Source organism: Papaver somniferum, chromosome 2, assembly GCF_003573695.1.
Source record: "Papaver somniferum cultivar HN1 chromosome 2, ASM357369v1, whole genome shotgun sequence".
In the NCBI taxonomy this organism is placed as follows: domain Eukaryota; kingdom Viridiplantae; phylum Streptophyta; class Magnoliopsida; order Ranunculales; family Papaveraceae; genus Papaver; species Papaver somniferum.
Genome location: NC_039359.1, coordinates 53,329,732 through 53,346,652, shown reverse-complemented (window position 1 = coordinate 53,346,652; position 16,921 = coordinate 53,329,732). Strand labels below are relative to the sequence as shown.

General features: G+C 36.8%; 1 long non-coding RNA gene across 4 annotated transcripts; it reads right to left on the bottom strand.

Annotated features, from left to right (window-relative positions):
- Positions 1-1,031: 1,031 nt before the first annotated feature.
- LOC113347657 lies at positions 1,032-4,643 on the bottom strand. Of its 4 annotated transcripts, XR_003359159.1 has the most exons (6): positions 3,926-4,643; positions 3,120-3,521; positions 2,878-2,997; positions 2,470-2,682; positions 1,934-2,375; positions 1,032-1,661 (listed from the first exon to the last, which is right to left on the bottom strand). It is a non-coding gene; the product is annotated as an uncharacterized LOC113347657 (long non-coding RNA). The 4 variants fall into 4 exon arrangements; XR_003359161.1 differs by lacking the exon at positions 1,032-1,661 and having other exon boundaries at positions 1,760-2,375; positions 2,780-2,997; XR_003359158.1 differs by lacking the exon at positions 1,032-1,661 and having other exon boundaries at positions 1,760-2,375.
- Between the last annotated feature and the right edge of the window lie 12,278 nt (positions 4,644-16,921).

Here is a 16,921-nt window from a genome sequence, read left to right as displayed (position 1 = left end):
CATAGTACTGACATAGGTGTAGAAGAATCCATAGATCCATCCAATTATCAATGATTTTATAGTAAAAGTAACAAAGGTAACCGGTATAACTTAACTCGGTTTCCAGGTGACGGAATCGGTCTGGGTCAGTTTGGGTCTTCATCTGACTCGGTCTCATAGAACTGATAGTTGCTGGGATCTTCCGTGTCTTTGTAGTAGCCGTTGTCCGTGTCTTTGAAAACTTTGGTGCTGGTGTCTTTGTTGTTGTTGCTGAGTAAATCGGAATCGGAATCATGGGGCTTGCTTGAGAACTTTTATGATGTTGCTGATTGAGTGTTGTTGAAAACTCCTTTGAAACAAGATCCAGAACAAATGCTGGAGTGAACATAATAGCAAGATTTTTGAGAAAAACTTGATGAATCTTCAACTCCCAAATAGGAATATCAACAAACCCTTATAAAATTACCACAGCAGGACAATAGATATCCTAAAAGAAGAACCCTAGAGAAAGCAAACCCAAAGCTAAAAAACAGAAACTAAAGACTTTGCAACTCTTCCTGAAATCAAAGAAGAGATTAAAGTAGCAAATAAATCTGAAGAACAGTGCTAATATATCGAAATCTAACTCAAGTTGTGTTTGAATCTGAAAAAAAAAATCAGATTCCAACCCAAAAATCTTAAAAAACAACTAGAAACAAAGCATATGTCGAAGATTAAATGAAGATTGATGGTTGGTTGATCTTATCCTGCTCAGATGTGCTCCAAGAGAGCCGATCTGAGCAGGAGAAGGGAATGAAGGCTAGGGTTCTGAGAGGGGTGGAGAGAAAAAAGTTTTAGGGAGATAGAAAAAGGGGTCTAGAAGTACTTAAGCACCATTATTGTGTACTTGATATTTTCTTCCCAAATTTGAAATGTTATGCGACTATTAAAAGTCGGTATTTTCAAAAACTACGTTGCAAATAAAATCACATGTATTCCAAATTTTGTGGAAGAACTCGCAAAACATGATATGAGTCAGAAAATTTACATTTCTCTACTTCATCCACGATACTAACAAACCAGTATATGTTGACATATCACAACAAGATAACTATCTTTAGTAATCTATTCAACCTAAAGTAATTGGTTGACATGTACCACTACAAGAAAACTGGCCTTTACCGACAAACACAATACAGACGCAAGATGTCACTTTTAAATTCTACAGCCCTCCAACGGCTAAATTTCTGTAGTTGCATCGGTGTCGCAAGAAAGTATGTGACTAAGAGGTTCGCAGCGACACTGTTGTCGCTAGAGATGCATTTCTACAATCATCAGCGGCTATAATACCTGATCACTATACAATTCTTGTTACTGGCGCGTTTCAGTCGCATGGGTGTAGTCAAACATGTGCTGCGACTAATCTTCATCACATTGCAGAGCAGGTTCACCGAGTACGATTATGTTGTAGTACAAGAGGTTCAGCGATAACATTTTTGTTGAAGCATAAGAGGTTGAGCGACTACATAGTAGTGGTGGAACAACAGCTGCAGCGGCTGCATATTTTTTGAAGCACGAGAGATTCAGCGACTACAATTAGGTTGTAGCATAAGCGGTCCAGGAATCAGATTATTGTTGAAGAACAAGAGGTTGAGCTACTACATCTAGTTTATAGCACAATTGAAGCATAAGAAGTCCAGCGACTGCATTTAGGTCATAGCACGAGAGGGTCAGCGACTGCATTTTTGTTAAAGCTTAAGAGGTTGAGCAGCTACACTTTAGAATGTTCATATTTGGTTTCAAGAAACTACCATATATTGCTCATACTACTATATCCGAACACTGATTATAAACTTAGAAGTCAGAACTAGCTATTATATATATAGAAAAAAGAAGATCTAACATACGGGTCATATCCAGAATATAAATGTGTGAATAATTAAGAAATGTTGTGCAAAAAACTCCAGACAAGTACCGTCAGACTTCCATTCATTCCTCATCCTCTTTAGCTTCATTATATGCTCATCCAATTCCCCATCATTCCCAATACTGACCATCCACCATATTTTCTTCTTCGCCATATCTCTCGTTTTCCTCGTCCTCGCTATAAGCATCATTCTCATCTTCAAGTTGTCGCCCTCCATCCTATGTTTCACATTTGGATCTAGTGCATCCTTTGGCAGAGAAGCTTGACCTAAATTCTTTAAAGCCACATTCATTAACTTGATGAATTTGGACCTACTCTGTTTCATCCTTCATATCTTCCTGTTCGCAGCATCAATACAAATAGTGAACAATTCAAATTAGAACAATAAAATACAAAGTTCAACTTCTATCAAAATTAGAATGATCCAAAAATTTGGTCTTCCCTCTTCGATCTTTCCTATGAAAAAAAAACAGGCCCTCTTCGATCTTGCCTATGAAAAAACAGGAATATAGAATCAGAATTACACGTAAACCACTATAGACTTTAGAAAAACTTAAATTCTCATTAGAGCCAAACATAATTACCATGAAATTCCGGTGCTCTCAAGTAATTCCACAGGTTGGCCCAGTTTTCCAAGTTTTCAGCCTTCAGCAGGATTTTTTAAAGAAATTTGGAGATTACGCTTACACTTCACCCTGAAATGTTTACTCAAACTTGCCCCGTAACTCTTATTGGCTGTCCTCATATGCTTTTTCAATGGCAGCAAACTCAACATCGAGTTCAAGCGTGTAATGGTCCTAAAGGTGACAGAAATTACTATAAGATTTCATAAAAAAAAAGAAGAAGAGTGAACCCGAAATGAAAAGAAAAAGTACATAACAAGAGTCCTATTACCCTAGCGCAACTCTTTCCATATGTACTTGGCTCAATTTGCGTCAAACATGGGGTTTTTATGCTTATTGACCCAGACAAATGTATATATATTTCATTACCATTTGTTGGTGGCTTCTGTCTTGCAACTGCACTTCTCTCTGACACAAAATTCTGCAAAGGATCAACTCTCCCACCAGATCTTTGTGACAATCCCCCTCTACTTCTTCCCATCATAATGACTGCAGAAGAAAGAAAATATTGATGATAAGAAATAAAATCAAACTGATGAAAAGGCTATATAACAATAAAAATCTCTTAAAATCAAATTGACTAGCATCACACATAATCTTCCCCTTCATACCTGCTAACAAATGTCTTCACAGCCTTATTCATGGCTTCTCCACTTGTTCCATACTTGACATAATTCAGTTCAGTTCCTTATCTAGCCTGCAGCACCACTTACAGTCTCCAAAACTACCTGCTATGCCAGCTCTATCTGCAACTTAACTGCCAAAATCCAGCTAAGCCTCAATCAGCCATTCACTGTATTAACACCAAAACTGCAGCCATCTAGCCATCTGTTGCAGCATCAGTTCAATGACCACCTAGCAATTGTGACCATGGAAGCAACTCCTTTAAGAACAGAACACAGCTCCAACATCTCTTAATTCAAACTAGACTTTGTCAATACTGCCAAAAATAACACAGCAATACAAGCTCCTATTTCCACCTGCAATCATCCACCAGAAATCTTCATTCAAAGCTGCAAAATCAACCACCATTAACACCATTGAGTCTCTATCACAATACTCTCAAATCCAATCCAAACCCAGCTTTTAATTATTGTTGTAGAATCAATTTGACAACCATTTTTTATTCTATCTCTCAATTTCATCCCCTCTGATCTCTCATTTTCCGTAAAAACAACAAGAATAGAGTGAGGAAACCAAAACATAATCTCACACAAGCAACACCACTATCCAAAGTACAATTCAATCCTAAAATAGAGAAATCCTGTAGATAATTTCAAGGAAATATTCACAAGCATATAGAGAGCAACAACATCCGGCTTGAATAAGAAGAAATACTACTATACAATTCAGACTGCAACCAATTATCCAACAATATTATTAATTCACACAACAGCTTAGAGTTGAAATCACTCACCTTAGCTCCCTAAGCAGCTGAAGTTCTAGAAGCACGAACACCACCACTACCAGCACCAATCACAAACAGATCGTAATCATATTCCTGTTCGTTAGAGATGTTCACTTCTCCATCGATTAGCATCTTTCTCGACATGATAACACAACCAAATCAAAATTCAATAACCAAATTTCGATGATTTACAACACAAATTTAAAGAAAGACTCCACTTGATTGTCCCTAATTAAAAAATGTAGGAGTATCCTTTTTCCGTCTGATTTCAGATCGGGGTTAAATAATTGTCTGTTGTTGTTGTAGTTGTTTTATGTCTGGGGTTTGGAAAATTTATCACGTTGAGATTATCCCTTGATTTCCCCTCAGCTTGAACATAAACACAAACCCATCTCTATATTCCTTGAAACCCTAACTTCTCTGCTTCAATTTCTTCGTCCATCAAACCCATCTAACAGACCTTCATACCAACCACCATCTCTTCCTCATCTTCAACCAGTTCCCCGAATTCATGGATCTCACTGAAATCCTGCAGCAGCTGTTATTCTCGCTTCCCTAAATTTGAGAAGAAAATGATTGATAGAAGCTCATTCCAAACCAAGTCGTTCTGCTATGCTGAAAATGATTGAGAGAAGAATAGCGGTGGTGATGGAGCACCGACGGTCGTATGTGAAGAAGAGGAAGAACATGGGAGAGAAAGAAAGAGAAAAACATACAGAAATTAGAGTTTGAGTGGTTGAGAGAGTGTGTGGTGATACAACCAAATGAAAGTGATGGATAGACCAGATTTCGTTTCATCCACTCATACGGATTGAGAAAAAGAATTTGACGGTTGGGATTGTATTTTGGGATAATCATACGGATTAAGAAGTATGTGTGTTTCTCTTTGTGCTAATGCGAACTCATGTCTTCCGTTTTATAAAAAAAAATTCCAAAAGATATTAATATATTTAGGACATTTTTATCAACATTCTGATATAAAAAATCCAAAAAAATATATAAGAATGAAGATGAAAAATAAGAAAAATGAATTTGATAATTGGTGTGTTTCTTTGTGTTTTCGGTTTGAATTTCGACAAGCAATTTCGACAAGTCACATAGGTCACGAAGTAATTTTGATTGGTCATACAGGTCATGAAGTAGCTTTAGTTCACACTCGTAGACTCAATAAGCATAAAAACTATGAACCAAGAAGCTTCGGGAGGGTTCTGATTAGCATCATACATCATCGAAATCGATAAATATGAATCTCAGTGTCGATTTGAACTTCAAATTTGGTATAATGGCATATAAACTATGAAGCACAAAGCTCCAGGAGGGTTTTGAATTCAAACTTAGCATGACACATCATCGAAATCGATAAATATGAATCTCAGTGTCGATTCGAACTTCAAACGTGGTATAGTGGCATATAAACCATGAAGCACGAAGCTCCGGGAGGGTTCTGACTTCAAAGTTAGCATGATACATCATCGAAATGGATAAATATGAATCTCAGTGTCGATTCGAACTTCAAATGTGGTATAATGGCATATAAACTATGAAGCACGAAGCTTCGGGAGGGGTTTGACTTCAAACTTAGCATGATACATCATCGAAATCAATAAATATTGAATCTCAGTGTCGACTCGAACTTCAAATGTGGTATAATGGCATATAAACCATGAAGCACGAAGCTCTGGGAGGGTTCTGACTTCAAACTTAACATGATACATCATCGAAATCGATAAATATGAATCTCAATGTCGATTCGAACTTCAAATGTGGTATAGAAGACTAGTCTTATTTAATTCAATTATACGATTCGATAAAGAGGGTCATTTTTGGAATCGACATATATATGTAATTCTAAGCATGCATATTCAACAAAGTCGAACGAATTATATAGCTAGACGAATATTTCTTGACATGTAAAGCTAAAAACGAAATCAGTCGCTAGACTTATTGTTGCTGGACGTGAATAATGTCCAACCTAAGTTGGTTCTAATTTAGCTCCAGTGACTAACATAAATTATCAGATGCAAGGAAATAGTAGATAGAGAATACTAGTGATTGAAGGAAATCAGTCACTACAAAAATTATTGTTACACAAAAATAGATTCCGACGTTTTTATGTAGTTGCTCCAAAATAAGTTGTAAGATAGCTCCAGCGATTAGTAGATATTTTCAGTCGCAAGGAATTTGTAGATAGATAACACTATCGACTAAAAGAAAATTAGTCGTTGCATTCATTGTGGCTGAACATAAATGGCTTCAAGCGTATCCAAGTAGTCGCTCCAAATAAGTTGTACGATACGTCCAACGACTAACGTAGATTTTTTGTTGCAAGAAAATAGTGTATAGTATTCTGTAGTGACTATTTTTTTTTCAGACGCAAACATGAGTAGCTACAGGAAACCAACGACTAATTTTTTAGACAGTCGATAAAATTAGTCGCAAGAGACACATTTTCTTATAGTATGTATAGTGATATTCTCTTGGCTTATTGAGATAAAGAAATTTCTAAAATTAAGCTAAATGTAGCAAAATTGAAAATGGAAAGAACCCCGAAGTAATAAGGGTTAGACGTAATGACTCATATAAAGCATGTGAAAAGGGACATATATATCATGAGACAAAGATGCATTTTTTCCCAGCAGTAATGACACCAAAGTACAAGTATCAGCTGATTACAGGATGAAGCTAAGATGTAATTCTACCTCCCATCATAAATGAAAGAGTTGGAAATGCACCTGGTCATAAGTGTTGATATAGACAATGTAATGTGTGTATCATAGTATATGGTAACAACCAATTTTCACATCAACTTTAATGGCAACAAGAACTTTGCCTGGCCAATTGACTATTTTATTCAATTGAACTAGATCCAATGTTTGCACTTATGGAGTGAAACCACGAGACATAAATTCTCTAAAGCACTTGAGATATATCTGGATGAAACGTAACATATATTCTCTTTAAAGTAATTGAGTTAAATTCGACTTTTGTTACGTAATAAGGCCACACCACTTATTAAATCTCTCACGACTCAATGTCTAAGCTCTGAATGTAATAAGGGCTAATCACACCAAAGGATGTCCATGCATGAACTATTACCTACCTTTTTGTAAACTTACAGTGAGAATGAAGTTGATTGCATCTATTAACTATTCCTAATGAATGTGTAAGAAAGGATATCCTTAGAAAATTAATGTGTAAATCTAGTGAATTGTAAATCATTGGAACTTGAGTTACTGAATTGTAAATGATTGTGATTGATTCGTAAAGACTTTGACATAAACATAAGGCACATTGGTTGTGACACGATGTTCCGTTTTGAAGTACTAATTATACTGGCATTACTTCATTTGAGTGTACAATACAATGAACTAATAGAATGCGAAGTTATGGCATCTATCACAATAAGTGATTTCTAAAGTTACTATATTTGCACTGCCTCTCCCCATTATGCTTTAGAGTAAGAAAGCACGTCACTCATCTTACAAAATCTTTCTTTAGTAAAACATGATTAAGACCATCCTGTTTTACTTAGGTGAAAATGGTAAATAACTCATTTTTCAAAGAATAAAGTGTTGTTAGTGAACATATATCCATGCAGAATGCGGACCAGTCAAGTGATTTATGGCTCTGGTGAATTATTCGACGCATTGAATTAGTTATTGCTCACAAAAAATGATGCGTTTAATTTTTGTAAAACTCCTAGCACATACTACACAATGCAAAGTGCAAAGGCTCACCACCCTTGTTAATGCTAGAGAATGTATATCAAAAGGACTTGATGAATATTGCATGTTTAATAGGATCAATATGGATCATATTTATACCCAATGGTCTCGCAGATACTACCATCAAAGGTTACGAATGGTGTCTAAGGAATAGGTTATGCGTACCAACCTACCTTTTATTGCTTTGGGGATATGCATTATTATACGCATCTTTACTTAATTAGTTTTAGAACCCAAAATTAGTCAACCTTTTCTGCATACCAGTTGGTAACTGGATATAAGCCTGACATTCGTGTTTCTTACGCATTTTTGGGTGCACTATATATGTTCCATTACGAATCCACGTCGTACTATGATAGGTCATAAACGATAAAGTAGTTTTGTTGGATATTTACTCCCAACAATTATCCACATTTTAAAACTTTCGGCAGGAGATCTCTTACCGCTAGATTTGCGGGTTGTCATTTTAATGAGATAGTCTTCCCGTTGTTAGGGGGAGATAAGAAAATTATTTTATAAGGGAACGACAGGAATTGTTGTGGCGTGTTCCCACTATGTCTCATATTGATTATTGTACTCCACAAATGTAAATGTGAAGTGACAAAGAATAATCGATTTCAGAAAGTGCACTGATATGGCCAACGTGACAAGATCACACTTACCAGCTACAAATATTCCTTCATGGTTATAAATCTTTAGTATGGGGTACACCGTAGACTAAGGTGTTGCAACTACACTTGGTGGAAATGTAGTTAAGGCCGTGTCTCCACCAAGGAAGATGGAGAGACCACCAAGTTCGATCAGTGTTCACCTAGAAAGGATGTAGATGAGTAAGGAACAACCTAATTTTATCATTAATGAAATCATCTCATTTGTTTGTCTCTGACTATGTCCATGAATCAATACCGGAGGACGCTCCGAAGTTTAATGATTCCACGGAAAAATGAAATCTTAAAGGATTATGAGAACCACACGAGTTAATGGAAAGATTGTGCGAGCATATTAATGATTATTTTTGTGTATAGTTCCTCAAGAAAATAGAGCACGACGATATCGAACCATGCTTCTTATTGCTTAATGTCAACAAAGAGCATATTTGGCCTACACAATCCAGGTATAACTTGGTTCTTTGAAAAATATAACGGGTATTTGGTGTGGTAGTGCTAACCAACCAAGCGTAAAGCCTTTGGGACATACATGATTGTTCGTCATAGAGAACAATGGGAAGAATGAAGTCTCAAAGTATCAAGACTCTCCTTGTGGCGCGAGGTTTCTCACAAAGCCCTGGAATTGTCCTCTTGTAATGAACGTTATAGTGTTCCTCTACTTAGATAGCTTGGTAATTTCAAAAAGACTTGAAATGCATCATATGTATGTGGTTTTTACGTATCTATGAAAGAATCAAGAGACAAAAGATATGTATAAAAGTACTTGATAGACTTTTGTTTCCCAAATCAAGTGACTCTAAACGACGGAGTGCGTTTACAGTTAGATAGAATGCTCACTTATAGATTGAAGCAATCAGGCAGATGTGGTGTACCCGTCTAAGTGGCTATTTGGTTTGGAGGGATATACAAGTAAGTTATTTTTCCTTGCGTATTCACAAGAAAGTTCTCGATTTGGAATTGTAGTTATTTATGTAATAAGAGACCTTAAAATCTATTTGAAATTCGAATTTGAGATGAAAAATCTGGGGAAAGCTCGACCGAATATTGATCTTGTGGTATATTATTCCACCAGTTTGCATATGTCTAAAATTTTCAGGCAATTTAACAAAGACATGCATCTTGATAGCATTTTCATGATTAGTCAAGGTTCAAATGTAAGTAAATGACCGTTTTGTCTAAAGGAAGATGATGAATACGTGTTGGGAGATGAAATTCCCATATCTAAGTACAATAAACGCATTGTTGTACTTAGTATAATAATGTACTCGATTAAATTACATCCCCAGGAAACTTGTTAGCTAAATATAGCTCAGCGCCAACGCAACGTCATTGGAATGATATAATGAACATAATAATATACTTAAAAATAGCCATTGACATGAGTCAGTTTTATCCCAGCAAATACATTAAAAGGGAATGCTAAAGGAACTGCAACCCAAAAGTTGTTGATTATGAAAGAACAATAATCTCTTCTGCAACGAAAGTAATCGGGGGGAGATATGGTAGATTATTTTCTAAGTCATTACCGATATTCAGTTTCGAAAAGTACATGACTAAAGGAACTGTTTGGAACAACTCTGAAAGTAATCAGGGATAGATGCCGACATCAGGGGGAGGATCCAAGGACATGATGTCGACAAATGTTACTTCGTAATTGAAGTTGCGTTGTACTCTTTTTCCTTTCGATCGAGAATAGTTTTCCCCAAAGGGTTTTGTTACTCGACAAGGTTTTTAGCGAGACAACACTAAAAACATCAAGTATGTTGAACGTTGGAGACATAAAGATCGCGTTGATATTACTGAAAATATCTGAATCAAAGAAATGAAACGCGATATTCTGTCAAGCAACGTAACTTCCAGAATCAACAACATGGTCATATAAACATTCAAGTCACCAAAGTATAGTGTGATAAACTCGTTTTGACTGCACTAGACTAATGAAAATTGACTGACATCAGGGGGAGCATCTAATGGTGTGTTGAACTATTTTCCTTCACCGAGGTTTCTTTTTCCCACAGGGTTTTGTTACTCGGCAAGGTTTTTAATGAGACAACAACAAACACCAGGAATGTAATTTCTCAGCAAAGGCTATTGTCTTTCCCACGAGGATTTTCTGCCTTAAGAGTTGTGAAATAACTAGTCAACTTCAACAGAGCAAAGTGATCATCTACAACAGATCACCTTTACTAGCATATGTCACGTTTACTCTTTTCCCTTCGTCAAGGTTTTATCCCACTTGGTTTTCCTTGTGAAGGTTTTAATGAAGCAACATATTCGAGTCCAACTATGTTCTAAGTTTGCTTAATATTGTACTTTTTTTCTTTAGTTCAAGTTTTGTCCCTTTGGGTTTTCTGACGAAGTTTTAACGAGGCAATTAACTTAGACTCATCGATCTTTGAAGATCGTATTGCATGTGATGAACTACATGTAAAGATGTGAAGAGTTGTACCAAGGTTTTATCCCACTGGGTTTTTCCTTGTCAAAGTTTTAATGAGGCAATTGATTTCGGCACAAGTTATCAAGGAGAGGACGATATTTGAAGAACTATATTCGAAGCAATATATGTGAAGCACTACATATGAAGTTCTACTGGAACGCACAAGGGGGAGTGTTGTAGGGATTGTAGCCTATGGATGTGCGGCCCAATATGGTGTCTGGGGTCTGCTTCCTACTTATGTATAAAGGAATATATTTATGTAATACAATTTACCCAGATCAATAGAAACTTCTCTCTTCCTTTTTATCTTCTCTACATTCCAACAACAATAAGTATAATATTTTGATGATATGTTACTTTTATAAGACTCTACATTCCTACAAAAAATGAACACAATTTGAGATGTATAAAACGACCATCTACCCCTTTGAATATCAGTCGTTCAAATTTAACGGTTGAAATTAAGATTGGTAGATGGTGAGGTTTGTTATCTCGAATTGCGTTCATTTTTTTATAGGAATGTAGAGTCTTATAAAAGGAACATAACATCAAAATATTAAACTTAAATTCATTGTCATTTGGGTTTTGCGGAGAAAGTAGCGCAAATCTTGTCTGACCTTGTCCATCTAAGAGTGTCCATGGATCCTACCTCAATAAAGATTAGGGACATAATTGTCTAAGATTTTTGGTGTCCTTTTCACCCATCTCTAATGTTTACTTGTCCATTTGAACCATATTTTAAGAATATTTAAGCAATTGATCCATTTTTTCTAAATTAATTAGTTGTTTAGGAACACAATATCGGAATGATTTTTAGAAACAAAAAAGCCCGTAGTTTTATAAAACAAAATAATTTTACTTATGACTTTTACGATTGACTTATGCGATTGATTTATGCTTTGGAGGAGCACAAACTCTTCTTCCTCTGCTATCCAAAGAAAAACTAAAAAATTTAGTGCAAAAATAGTCCACGCTCTTTTAATTAGGTACAAATTAGTATTTGATTCCTACTAAACACCTTATAAAGTATTGGACAACAACGACCACTTATTGAATTTTGCGTCAGCAGTATTATTTACCGCTCGTCCAGTGATGTAAAATTGGTCCAACTCATTTTTACCATTTTTGGTAAACTAGGTACAAATTAGGTACACCCAATATTAATATTTTGGATACCACCGGCCACTTATTGAATTTTGCGTTAGCAGTATTATTTACTTCTCCTTCAGTAATGTAACATTGGTTTAACTCATCTTTACCATTTTTGGTTTTGTTTGACTAGTCATAAAAACCCAAGGCGACCAAATTTATGGTATAAAAATCCCACTCAAATGTTGGAATTCATTAAAACTCCATCTTAAACTAAATTGATACAAAAACCCCAAATTTCAAAATTGGTTTCATCAAATTTTATGATGAAACCAAAAATTGGTTTCGTCAAAATCTACGAGGTTTCATCAAATTTTATGATGAAACCAAAAAAACTTTGGGGGTTTTGTGTTATTTTTGTTTTTTAAGGGTTTTATGTTACTTTTATTTAGGCGAGTTTTTTGTGAATGGATAGTGACATCTTTGGGATTATAACTCGCGGATCGTTGGACAAATGAATGAAATTGTTGGCTATAATCAACTCCGATCAATACATCTACCGATCAGCTTCCGTAACTAATAGCTGTGTTAGTTAACATCCATTAATGTAAATAGAAGGACCAGAAAAAACAACTTACTCCGTATTTGTTTTTTTGATTTTTTCTTATCAATCAAACAAGTCAACTGTCAACATGGGCACATAGCAACGGAAAGTCTTTGCAAGTTTTGATTGGGATAAAGCGATAAAGAATAAAAAAAAGTTTGTCGTGATCCACGAGATAAAGGCAAAAACATTCTATAAAAGTTTGACTTTTAGTAACGCGGCTTGACCCCAAGTCGTGCTACATATAGTACTAGCATATATCGCATCCGGCAGCGCCGACAGTATTCAGATAATGTTAGAAAGTATCATCAGTTGATTGGTATTTTCACGCTGATTGCGATGTAACGCGTTTTGATCAATTATTTTCTTACTTAACCTACAACTTCAGATAATTTTCCTATCAGGTGCGTTATGGTGTCTAAATAGTGGCATACACCCTAATATAAAAGTATAAACATTCATGTAGTTAAAATCCATAATATGTGCATTTCTTCTATCTGATCTATTTATTATTAGACCAGTTCTAAATAAAACAAGTGAATGCGTTCCATTGACTGAGTTTGATTTGCTGGATCTTGAATAAAATATGAACATTACTTATTTCCGGTAAGAATGCGATTGATGTCTACTTGTCATGTTAATAATTTCACCTTTACCAATAAACTCGTAGAGTCAGAGTTGATATTTCACAAAGATGCGACAGACAAGTGGTTGTTTTTTTATTTTGGTTTTAAACTCGATTATTGCACTTTCTTGGTGGTGGCCTGCTGGCGGTGGTAGGACTAACGCGTTTTTAAATATTTTGGAATTGTGTGAAGGCGGATATAGGGAAACCGGGGAGAAAGAGGAGACAGAGAAGTCGAAAAACTTCATTTCAATGGGGGTTTTAGTAGGTTCTTTGAATCTATTTGAAAACATCTTATCATATATCAGTAGAAGCTAGTAATTTGGGAGCGTGCGAGATATCAATGGCGCCGGGGCTTTATGAAGCTTCACTGAGAGGAGATGTTAAACTCCTCAACAATTTGCTTCATCAAAATCCACAGCTTCTTGATGAAACATGTCGGAGAAAATACTAATAATGTAACCGAGAAGAAAATACTTAGCTCAAAATAATGTTGCTGATGTTGTTGCACAGAAAATGTAGAGGCACGTAAACTACGTTGTCCTAAAGGCAATATCGCCTGCCACTCCTCTGAGATGCTACAGCAGTTGGCGAGTCACCTCCAGGATACAACTACAGTTAGTACCCCTCAATGTAGCATACAATGAGGGTACCCTTAGAGCTTGACAGAACTTAAAACAGTAGAAGAAATGTTTACAGAAAAACAGAGGGAGAGTAGAAGAGATGTTTCTCTGTGGTGTGTCAAATGAGCTCAAGACTCCTCCCTTATATAGTGTTTAAGACGTTACAAACGAGAGGAAAAATGCATGCAACCAAACCATGCGTATGACAGAAATACTGGTAATGTTGGGTTAAAAACAGTGTTGCTTTTGTCAGGCTTAGAGCAGTGTGTTGTCAAGAAGCCAAGCCAAACATGTACGGACAAGAAACCCAAAACAAATACGTACAGACAAGAAAGCCAGGACAAACATGTGCAGACATGGAAAGCAAGACAAACACGTACAGACAAGAAAGCCAAGACAAACATGTGCAGACAAAGAAGAAGATTCTTCTACATGTGTGTAAAACACGTACCAAAAGTTTCAGCAAAAAGATAGGATCTAATGAACCCACACCCACACCCGAACCCGAACCCACCGACCGACCGACCGGACGGCGGCGGCGTGCGTGCTTCTGTGCGAAGCACCGCGCGTATGGGAAAGGCAACCTTGCCCTAGTCTAAGCCTTCCCTCCAAGCACAAAAGTCTAATGACCCAAGGGCCATTCCCTTATAGCCAATTCTATGGTATTTATGTCTAAAACTCTTTAGATTTTAGTCAATGTGGGACTATTGTTTTATCTATTCAAAAGAAAAAACAATTAATGGGCAATAGGTCTAGGGATCAAAACATAGTCCATGGAAAAATTGGTAATTTTAAAGCGTTTTTTCTAACAATCCCCCACATGAATGATAAAACATATCGACGAAATACGAGAAAACATAATACATCAATATTAGGCTAAGGTGTCCCAGAGATTGAACCTTAACATAGTGAGAGGTTACCGGAACTGCTTGTTGTTTCGGTGAACACAATGTCTTGAACCGTCAACAGTGAGTGCAATTCAGAAATAACAACCACACTTTGATGTCTCAAAGAAAAAGAAAGCTGCCAAGCTCTTGCCGTTGTGCCCGTTTTGGCCGTGGGCTAAATCCCGGACTTAATGAATGTCTCTAGAGAAAAAGCTCAAATTCTCATAGGAAGCGGCCCCACTTCCAACATCCACATAGGTGAGTCCATTAATAGTGTCCTGCCACACTCCGCTTTAAGCAAAGCCATGGAACTCATTAAGATCTTGACAGATCATCCTAAAACATGCAGGCAACACTATCATACGGTTACACCATAGGGAGGGACAAAGATAGTGCTTTCTCTCGACATCACCAAAAATTAGTTATCTCATTGAACCTTGATCTTGGAGCTCCATTCACAAGGTTGAGTGTCCTTCATGACGATTTATTCTATGAGCTTGAGTCCCATCCCCTTCGATGTGGATCTAACTACCTCTCTAGATAACCCTTTCGTCAAAGGATCTGCAATATTCTCTTTAGACCTTACAAAGTCTATAGAGATGATGCCAGTAGAGAGTAGTTGTTTCACTGTCTTGTGTCTTCTTCGAAGATGTATAGACTTTCCGTTGTATACACTATTCTTTGCGCATCCAATAGCAGCTTGACTGTCACAGTGGATTGCGATCGAAGACACAGGCTTGGGCCAGAGTGGAATTCCACCCAGGAAACCTCGTATCCATTCAGCTTCCTCTCCAGCTTTCTCCAAGGCTATAAACTCAGACTCCATGGTGGATCGGGCTATACATGTCTGTTTGGTAGACTTCCATGACACAGACGCACCACCAAGTGTGAAGATGTACCCACTAGTGAATTTGCACTCATCTGAGTCTGATATCCAGTTAGCATCACAATACCCTTCTAGCACAACAGGATACTTCCCAAAACTTAGGCAATAGTTTGAAGTTCCTCTCAGGTACCGTAGAACTCTGTAGAGAGCATTCCGGTGATCCTGCCCAGGGTTGCAAGTGTAACTGCTTAATCTACTCACAGTATAGGCAATATCAGGTCTTGTACAGTTCATTAAATACATAAGACTGCCAATAACACGAGAATACTCAAGTTGATAAATACCCTCACCCTTGTTCTTTTTCAATTTGCAATTGGGATCATAAGGAGTAGTTGCAGGTTTAGCATTTTCATGATTAAATCTCTTAAGCACAGTTTCAACATAATGAGATTGACTAAGACTATATCCATCAGACATCTTTCTGATTTTCATCCCTAAGATTACATCAGCAGGGCCTAAGTCTTTCATGTCAAAGTTTTCGTTAAGCATGCTTTTAGTGGTATTGATACTATCAAGGTTACTACCTAATATGAGCATATCATCAACATATAGGCACACAATAACATGAGAATCATCCACAGATTTAATGTAAACACATTTATCAAATTCATTAACCTTGAAGCCATTAGATATCATTACATGATTAAATTTTTCATGCCACTGTTTAGGTGCTTGTTTTAAACCATACAAAGATTTTTTCAGTTTGCATACTTTATCTTCAAAACCTTTCACAACAAAACCTTCAGGTTGGTCCATATAAATTTCTTCATTCAATTCACCATATAAAAAAGCAGTTTTAACATCCATCTGATGTATATGCAAATCATAAATAGAAGCAATATCAATCATCATCCGGATAGAAGTGATTCTAGTGACCGGTGAATAGGTATCAAAGAAATCTAATCCTTCCTGTTGTCTGTACCCCTTAGCTACCAACCTAGCTTTGTGTTTTTCTATAGTTCCATCTGTTCTAAGTTTCCTTTTGAAGACCCACTTGCAACCTATGGTTTTACTACCAGGAGGTAAGTCTACAAGCTCCCAAGTTTCATTTTGTTGAATGGAATCCCACTCATTATTTGAAGCTTCTTCCCAGAAGGGAGCTTCCGGATAAGTCATAGCTTCCTTATAGGTTTGGGGTTCAGACTCTACCGTAAGAGTCACAAAATCTGGACCGAAACCTTTCTCGGTTCTGACCCTCTTACTTCTTCTAGGTTCGGTTTCAGCATCTAGAGACGGGGGTTGACTAGTCGAAGGAACATCTGAGAGATCATTGCGGACCCTTTTATGAGGTCCAGACCCTAAAGGGAAAATGTGTTCGAAAAACACTGCATCTCTGGATTCCATTATGGTGTTCTCACCAATTACCATGAACCTATAAGCACTAGTGTGCTCAGGATATCCTAGGAAAACACAATCTACAGTTTTAGGTCCTATTTTGGTTTTCTTGGAACGAGGAGTGGC